The sequence below is a fragment of the Bufo gargarizans genome, chromosome 3, assembly GCF_014858855.1.
Source record: "Bufo gargarizans isolate SCDJY-AF-19 chromosome 3, ASM1485885v1, whole genome shotgun sequence".
NCBI lineage: Eukaryota > Metazoa > Chordata > Amphibia > Anura > Bufonidae > Bufo > Bufo gargarizans.
The window spans coordinates 512507655-512516862 of NC_058082.1; positions in this window are offsets into that span (position 1 = coordinate 512507655).

Consider the following 9208-nt stretch of genomic DNA (forward strand, 5'->3'; position numbering starts at 1 on the left):
CTTTAGGCATAAAAGTCATCTACCACCTCATCTGTAAGGTGGAAAGGACTAAAAGACAATGAGTTCTGAGCTCCCTGTGGCAGCACCACCCAGGTATACAGTTTGCTCTCAAGTGTGAAGGCAAGCAACTACCAACTGTCTGAATGTAGTGGTACTCAAAAGAAAACATTTGTCAAATCAATCACAGTGGAGTGGGTAGGGGTAGTGGGAACCTGAGCCAACAAGGTGGGCACAATGGGGCTGTTACAAACTGTGGCTTCATTGACAGCACATAGGTCACTTATCATCAAGGGGAGTGTACTACTTTCCCATCCACTTCTATCGAAGGACTGGAGTTCTTGGAGATTAAGTCAGGGGAGGCCATATTCGCTGGACAATTGTCTTGGCTGCTACAGTATCAATCAAAAACGGGACTACTTCTTCATTACCCAGAGTGAGGGATATCATTGGGACCAGACTTGAATCTGCTAAATGGATTGCCTGTTTCCTAATCTTAGTCTAACTTTCTCCCCTCACCTGTGTCATCCTAATGACAAAAACATGGGTGTCTGTGGGGGACGGACAGTGATCCAGGCAACACAGAATACGATGCTCTCGTGTGGTGTGGACGAAGACTGCCACACACAGCACAACTCTCTCATTTGGGTTCTGGGTCCCGTGGACTCTGCAGGTCCATCCCCCAGGACCATTATAGGGTGGCAGACCTACTCTTTCCTTTCTCTGTTGTGGAGGTGGTTTAACATTATTCTGAAAACATTCACAACCCAACTTTCTCTGTCTCTCTACACCTCCTCCTCTATACACTTGCCTCTCGCAGGAAGACCTCTGTCTGTTATGCAAGCTTGTTATCTTTCAGCCACCCTATATCTCCCTACATGCTTTTTCTCACTACTACTCTCAGTTTACCATCGGAGATGCGGGAGGGGGGGGGGGCATGTTCACACCTTTCATTAGCTTGCTGATATTTTTCACTGCCTGTTTACATTCTTTAATAATTCTGCAGTATCTTATCTCAAGGTTAGCATTTTCCAGCAACATCATATGAAAGACAGATAAAAACTTTGCCTTTTGTAAGGCAAACTGTAAATTTCATTGATATCATTTTGGGGTGTGTATGACTTTTTTATCACTTGTTATTCAATTTTGTGTGGGAGATAGATGAAGTGACCGAAAAACTGCGAATTGACCATTTTTACTTTTTCACTATTTTACCGTTTGCTCTATTGGATAAATATTTTAATATTTTAATAGTACTGGCATTTCCGCACGTGGAAATGCCAACAATGTTTGCTTTATTTATTGTTTATCTATTTTAATTCTGATTTTGGGGAAAGGGGGGGTGATTTGAATTTTTATATTTGTTTTTTGTATTTTTAAAAAACATTTATTTATTTATTTACACTATCTTATAGTTCCCCTAGAGAACTTGAATAAGCAATTATCAGATTACTTCTCTCATAGACTACAGTGCAGGGGCGTAGCTAGAAATCATGGGCCCCCCATCTCCCACCCCCACATATCTATCGGGCCTCCCACCACCCCTTCCAGAGCTCCCACCCAAACACCCATCCTAGATCTCCCACCGCCATGAGCATAGAAAAGTCAGAGGAAAAAACAAATAAGTATATGAACCTTTTTATTCAAAATTGAAAACCATTCAGTAACTTATAAAGTGCCTAATCTGTAACATGAAGAATAAAAAAAATAAAAATAATGTGTAACTGTTCAGCCTGTTGGATCCGTCCTGACGCTATTTTGCCGTGCCGCCGCTCCATCCCCATTGACTATAATGGGGATGGGGACGGAGCTCCGGTGCAGCACGGCAGTGTGCGGTGAAAGGCTGGCGGACGAAAAGTACTGCAAGTCTGACTTTTTTGTCCGGCGGCCTCTCACTGCGCAGTGCCGTGCTGCGCTGGAGCTCCACCCCCATTATAGTCAATGGGGACGGAGCAGCGGTCCAGCGAAATAGCGGCAGGATGGATCCGAAAAGGCTGAACAGCCGCAAGTGTAAAAGTACCCTTAGTCTGTCATATAAGGGGGGGGGGAGAAACCCCAGAACTAGAGTGTGCCCCCCAAAAGAAGGAAGGGGCGCCCTCCTTATCACTGCTGGCATCTCTTTTTAACTTAAGATCATCAGACTCTCACTTACTAATTACAGCACACACCTCTGTAGTGCCCACCATCAGACAGGGGAGGGAAGAAACCCCAGTTGGGGGGCACACTCTAGTTCTGGGGTTTCTTCCCTCTCCTGTCTGATAGTGGACACTACAGGGGTGTGTGTGCTGTAAATTTGTAATTAGTGAGAGTCTGATGATCTGAATCCTGAAGTTAAAAAGAGCTGCCTGCATACCTGCAATAATAAGGAGGGCGCGGGGGCCCCTACCCCCTTGCTTCTCTTGGGCGCCTCAAGAAAAGGAAGGGGGCAGGGGCCCCCGCACCCTCCTTCACTTCAGGTCTGCAGGCAGCTCTTTTTAACTTCAGAATTCAGATCATCATTATCAACATCATCACTCAGTATCATTCTCATCATAATCTAAATTGTTCTTCTCACAATTCTTTTCACTTACTTTTAGAGGCTGAGGCACAGTTAGAACAGCAACAACTGTTACAGCAGGCACTGGTCAGGCACAGAGGCAGGACTGTAGACAGTGAATGCCACACGCCGGAGTGGAGACCAGTTGAAGAGGAGGCAGGAGCACCGGCCAGTATCGAGCAGACTGGAGAAGGGTCGGACTCGGACCGGTCCCACAGCGCAGGCAGGCTGAGGCACAGGCTGGCAGCAGTGAGACTGCGTGAGACACTCTCAGTCAGTCTCAGTCAGACACTTCTGCGGCGAGAATCTAACTGGCGCCGCGGCAGGAGTCAGGACCACTCCCACCTAGACTCCAGGTAGTACACCCCGTGACCCCGGCCTGGCCCCCTCCACCGCGGCCTATCTCATCTGCTGCCCGGCCCCTTGCCCTGCTCTCTGCTCCTGACTCCTTCTCCCCAGCCAGGCCCGAGCCGGCCACGGCCGCGGACCGCCCACAGACGGCACTAGTCAAGTGTATGTACAGTAAATAAAAAATAAAAAAAATAAAAAACAGAAAGTGGCCCGGCCGGGCCCTCAGTGGCGTAGGGCCCCATAGCCACTGTTATGGTTGCTATGGCGATCCCCTACGCCACTGCTACAGTGCATTAGCATTGGTATCTATGTTCCTATGGAGCTCTGCCACAGTCAGGGTCTAGAAAGGAACCTTGTTAGGGTCTAGATTTGGATCATTTAACCACGACATCTGAAGTGCTTAATGTGTGCAACTAATGTTATCATCAATCATATACATTGCTCTAGAGTATCTGCTGTTTTAAAACAGCCTGTTTAGCAGGCCGCTTAAGCCCTTACCCCCAGCACTGTACATGTATAGATCAGCGCGAGTTTTTAAAGATAGCGCCCACTCACAAAAGCAGCAGGTGCCATCTTTAAAGGCTCACCCTACGCCATACATGTACAGCGCTGGGGAGAAGGGGTTAAATAGACTGTCTGTTAGCACCATCAATCATGGGTTTATGCATAGTTACTGTATTTTATGACTATAAGACACACCAGACCATAGGACGCACCAGGAAATAGAGGAGGAAAATAAGTTAAAAAAAATGTCATCAGACCTCCGATCAGACCTGCATTCCTCCCCAGACCTAAGAGCAGACCCCCATCAGACCCCCAAGCTCCATCAGACCTCTGTATCAGACCCCTATTCCTCCTCTGACCTCAGATCAGACCCGCATTCCTCCTTAGATCAGACCTCCAAGCGCCATTAGATAAAAAATAATAATAATAAATTAACACACCTCTCCTTCTCTGGACTGCATGCTCTTCCTGCAGTTACCGCTCCCTGAACATGACATAACACAGCATCTGGTCATAGTGCACTCCTATATGCACTACGTCCTGATGTTGGACGCATTGAGGGAGCAGTGAGAACAGCCAGTGTAAATTAACTCTATTTAAAAAAAGTTCTAACTTCCCAGGTCATAAAATAAAATACATTTGGTATTGTCATAACAGTAAAAATCTTAACAAAAAATGATTTACTGTATGATGTTTTGTGCTATAAAAAAAAGAACTACGGCAGAATTGATTTTTAGTCATTTTTGCATACAATATAAAGTAAACAACGAAACACCTACAAAATATACAACGCATCCTGAAAAAATAAGACATTATACAGCTACAAATAACAAATAATAAATATGTTATTGTTGGCATTTTTTTGTTATAAAAATAACTAATTCACTCTTCAATTAATAATTTTTAATACAGTTTTTAATACAGGAGACCAGACTGGTTCAGTTTCTGATCTATAATTTATTGTTTATCCTAACAATTTCATACATTTGAATAGGCAAAGGAGTCACTCAGTGCTACAATGCATTACTTAAAGAACCTTAACAAAGTGGTAAATAAATATTTGTGAATGATTTAGCAATATTTGCAATTTTCATTACAATTTTCATATTTATTTCTGTAAGCTATAGCTAGTCATAACAATAATTAAAATCAGGCCAGAGTTTTAATCTACCCTACCAGGCAGTTTCCTAGTGGGCTGGTCAGTCCGAATGTTTAAGCTGAATCTATCATTATTTTAAAGGTTTTCCAGAAGTTTAGCATTGGTGACCTGTCCTAAAGATAGGTCATCAATATCTGATTGGTGGGGGTCTGACTCCCATCACCCCACCAATCAGCTGTTTGAAGAGGCTGCAGAGCTCTAGTGAGAGCACCGCTGCCTCATGTTCTTTGATCACATGGCCTATTTGTAGTTCAGTCCCATTCAAGTGAATGGGCCTGGGCTGCAATACCATGCACAGCCACTTTACAATATACGCCACTGTGCTGCAATCTCTTCAAACAGGGGGTACTAGGAGTTGAACGCCCCAACAATCAGGTATTTATGATTAGCCTGTTTTCTCATTTTCTCAAGGGGTTCAATTTCTTGCTTAAAGAGGACCTTTGACCAGAATAAAACATCTAAACTAACTATACAGACATGGAGAGCGGCGCCCATGGACCCCCCTGAACTTACTGTTATACCTGGGTGCCGCTCTGTTCTCCCGGTATAGCCTCCGGTATCATCATAGTTAGGGGGAACCTGCCGGCGTCTCCTTCTGCCATGCTGTAGCCTGAGAGGCTTTTTTCTCTCTCAGGCTATGAGCTGAGCGCTGCGATTGGCCAGCACTACAGCATGGGAGAAGGAGACGCCGGCAGGTTCCCCTGGGTGGAGCCTAACTATGAAGATACCGAAGGCAATAACGGGAGAACGGAGTGGCGCCCAGGTATAACAGTAAGTTAAGGGGGGTCCATGGGCGCCGCTCTACATGTCTGTATAGTTAGTTTAGATGTTTTATTCTGGTGAAAGGTCCTCTTTAAGACCAGATCTTTAATCCCTCAGTTTGGATGTGATATATATATATATATATATATATATATACACTTTTTTTAAATAATCTGATTCAGACTGAAAAAAAATATATAACAGTAGAATTGTAGGAGGTATAAACCATGTTATCCAAATGTCAATGAGTCTTTCTCTCACCTATCCAAGATTTCCAATTACCATTTACTGACAGCCAACACTGTCCTTGATGTTTGATAAGACCTGTTCCCATTCATCTCTTGCCATTGACCACACCATCCATCTTCTCTTTGCTAAACAGATAAGCATATCTGTCTGTCTAAATCTCTTGTCCCTATCCACCGTACATAAAAATCACATTCTATTTGTGACTGAGACGTTTTCTCGATGTAACCTTCTGTATAGTTAATCCTCTAAACATGCATTCTAAATCCTGCATGTCAGCTCAGTGTATTAAAGGATTTGGTCAATAAGTACAGTACATTTAGATGAACATCAGATGACAGAAGAGATCTGTCTTTTATTGTCTTATGTCTACACTAGAGACCCCTTAATGGATGTGTTAAATGATGGCATTTAGTGTGTGTGACATAGTATCTAAGGCTCATACGTAAAATGACTATTATCATGATAACAAGCAAAAGACCACGTTTTCTTCATCATTATTGTTACTATTGATATTAATTATTTGGATGGGTGGACAGTTATCACAACTCATAAGAGATATTTTAAAGGGGCAGTTTAGGAAGGAAAATGTAATATTGTGTTATGCCTAGAGCATGCAGGTCGTGAGGGGCGATGCATAATTCAAAGAGCACCATAGACTGAAGTTAGGTTCTGCATTACATATAAGAAAGCGTATCTTGATCATTTACTGCAATGCTGGTGATTAGTCAGGAGCTAATTCGTTTCAGATTAGATTCGGTCATATTGGTCGGGCGATTCGATTGAGGTACAAATAAATAAATAATAAGTACCCTAATTACCCTGACAAGTTGTGGAAGACATTTGGTGGACCCTGGGACTCTATGCAACTCATTTCAAGCTTTTTAATGCCAACACAATAGTAATATCAAAGTGACAGCGGCAAATATGGCTATGGGTAAATGCGTGTCTGCGTGGCTGCTAGTGGTAGCAAACACCCTTTTTAAAAACACACTACAATATTAGAATTTTTACTTTTTTTAATGCTCTAAAAATTAGCTTTTTGGTGGCAAATAACTGCCGGTATGAATACACACAAACCTCCCAGGGTCTTGTGATCCTCCTTCTTTATGTTTCCTGCCTTCCTGATGCCATTTAAAAAAAAATATTCTGAACCAAATAGCCAAAAATTTTGATTCGGTTTAAACCCGATTTTTTGGGGAAAGTTAGGGTCAAATTAATTTTAAACAAAATTGATTCACTCATCTCTACTGGTGAGTCAAAGTATCCTTACTTTTTATGATAGTGAAAACTGAAAATTAGTATTATTCTTTTTTTTTTTTTGAAACTCAGTAACAAATCTCATCAAGTTTCCAATCGGTATAGATTATATGAAAGTGCACAGATACACCAACAAAATGATGGCTGACATTTTCTTTTATTTTTGGAAAATAAATTTTGATATAGTAGTTTTGACTCCCCTTAATCTCTATATGGGGCCTAGAGAGACATTTCTGAACTCATCCAAGCTTGTTAAGTGTAGTAAAGCATACCAAAATATATAAATAAAATTTATAACTCCTGCAATGTATGCAAATTACTTTGGAATAGACTGCTGAGCATTTCTGTGGCAGATCTCTCCCATCTAGGCTTGAATGATGTTTCTGATGCCTCCAGTGTCCCTTAAAAAGAAGCCAAAACAAGCTTGAGTAGAGGGCTTGCCGCCATGTGTCTGTCTCTATTGACCCTACATAGCAGTGATAGTGGTTTAGAGGGGACGCTGAAAGGTTTAATTTAAAGGTGTTTTGCCCAATAATAATATACATTATTCATCACTAGGATAGTAACTTATAAAAGGATTTTCCAGGATTTAAAAGTTTGTACATACAGGGTCAAAATCAAAAAGTGACAAAATGATTACCGTATTTTTCGCCCTATAAGACACTGTTACAGGGGGGATCTGTGGCTGGCACTGTTATATATGTGCCATCCACAGACCCCCCCACCCTATAACAGTGCCATCCACAGACCCCCAGCCCATAACAGTGTCATCCACAGACCCCCACCCCTTAACTGTGCCATCCACGGATCAGCCCCACCGCCCCCGCAGTATACAAATTCTAAAATGTCTTATTCAATTAAAATTTATTACATATGCCCCCTCACGCCTAAATTCCTAATATTACCTTACATCCTATTCCTAATAGGTTTGGGGGGGGGGGGGAAAGTGCGTCTTATGGGGCAAAAAATATGGTAAATATGCTTACCATCTCAATTCTGCTTTGGTTCCTTGTCACCAGCCTTCAATGCCCCCTACTGCTTTTTTTTGGTCTTTCGGGACCTTTTACACTGGAAGATGACTGGGACATTTATTAGGAAAGAACATTGAAGAAGTGTAGATATTGCTTATTAATATCAATAATTATTATCAATGACAATATCTGAAGTTACTGGTATAAAAAAAATAATACCAATTATCAGATAAAGACTCAATGTTCCCCTTTTCCCTCTAGCCTGTGGGATTGTTCTCAGCTTATACCTCAGCTACAATGTTACCTTGGTATCACCAGGAATAACACACAACTCTTGAAGATGCAACATAAATGACAACTTTACTTAGCTACAATGTACAACAACATATACTGTACGAGTACCGTACTTTCAATATCAAGGTCATATCAGTATACATACACCATGTAACCGACCTATAGTCTAACAATATAGACAACTTACTTACTTAGCCTAAGCATGTAAGGTGGTCCTACCTCCAAGACTTCTCAGGAAGCTGGCCTGGGTGAGGAATGCCCCCCGTGGCTAGGTGTATTGCTACTATATTAACAACTGCCAACCCAGAATTCAGTGTACCTGTGATGTAAGCACAGAAAGGGACGGGGTCAAGACTATAGAACCACATGGCAGAGTGAAGTTACCCAACCATGAGTCTAATTTAAATATCAAAACAGGACTGAATCTCAGCCTTGTAACAAACTTTCATATGAATTCTCTTCTTTGAGAATTGGTCTTTTATATTTGCCATTGAGCAAAAACGCTGGTGTGAACGTAGCTTAATCTATGTAATAGATTTTTAAACTAGCCTCAACTGACTGCTTTTAAACTGGAGGACTTAAAGGCTATGGGCAACTTCAGGGCAATTTTTTAATTGTTGTTAGAAAAAATTGTGGGCTAAAATATATTTTTTTAAATGTTCCTGACCTTATAAACACTCATTTAAGCCATATATAACTTTGATACAAGTTTAGCTATAATGAGTGTTTGAGTTCAGGAGTTCAGAGTGTTCTCAGCTGCAAATCTTTTTATTTGTGAGTGTATACCAGTTCAGACATTGAAATTGCCTGCCTTTGAATACCATCTGTACTATAATGTATGGTAATAGCACCATCTACTAGTGGTTTAGTGTATTTCTTCTAGCCTGAAGTTTCTATGCATTGTGGGAAGCTCCTGGTGATTATTGTCCTGTTCCTGTTTAGTAGCAGCAGCCTACTTATGTCTGTCTGAGGAGCCACACTCTCATTTGTTTTCTGCCCTATGTTCAGTGTCTACATCCTGTTTCAAGCAAAGTCGGTAAGGGCACTATTTATGTGTTATTATACTGTAATTCATTATATGTTTGTTTAGATAGTTTAGATAGCTCATTGTCAGCTTGCATTGTTACC